Source organism: Malurus melanocephalus, unplaced genomic scaffold, assembly GCF_030028575.1.
Source record: "Malurus melanocephalus ecotype Western Australia unplaced genomic scaffold, MMel_1.1 scaffold_803, whole genome shotgun sequence".
NCBI classification, from domain to species: Eukaryota; Metazoa; Chordata; class Aves; order Passeriformes; family Maluridae; genus Malurus; species Malurus melanocephalus.
Genome location: NW_026624035.1, coordinates 158,563 through 158,959, shown reverse-complemented (window position 1 = coordinate 158,959; position 397 = coordinate 158,563). Strand labels below are relative to the sequence as shown.

Genomic DNA, 397 nt, shown 5'->3' with positions numbered 1-397 from the left:
GCGGAAAAAAAAAAAAAAAAAAGCATCACTGAGTGGAGAAGCCCCAACCTAAGCAGCGCCAAGGGGTCGTGGAATTTGGAGTGGCAGACTCCCTATCATCCTTACTGAGGTGGGAAKGTTCCAGACATTGCACGAGGATCTGGAGGAGCTGAGCTGGACACTTCTGTACACGTGGAGATCCTACGAAGCTCGGAGTAGGTGGGACGGGGCGTCGCCGATGGCGGTGGAGAGCGCAGCATGGACAGGACGTGGGCCRGGTTGGAGAGGGGCAAAAAAAGAAACTAACGTGACTTAATGACAGTCCTTAACATGCTAAGTGGAACTGACCTGCCAGAGAGAGGAGAGAGGGAGGATAATTAATACCTTTGGGAGATTAGAAAGAGGAGAACCCAAATGG

The 397-nt window shown here is 51.6% G+C and overlaps 1 protein-coding gene across 1 annotated transcript in view; it reads right to left on the bottom strand.

The window, feature by feature from the left end:
- Nucleotides 1-12: 12 nt before the first annotated feature.
- The window catches only part of LOC130584965 (kinesin heavy chain-like), a 58,344-nt gene continuing 57,959 nt past the window's right edge, over nt 13-397 (bottom strand). Inside the window, exon 23 of the mRNA XM_057385260.1 lies at nt 13-327. The gene's annotated coding sequence lies outside the window, so the exon portion shown is untranslated. The remainder of the gene's footprint in view (nt 328-397) is intronic.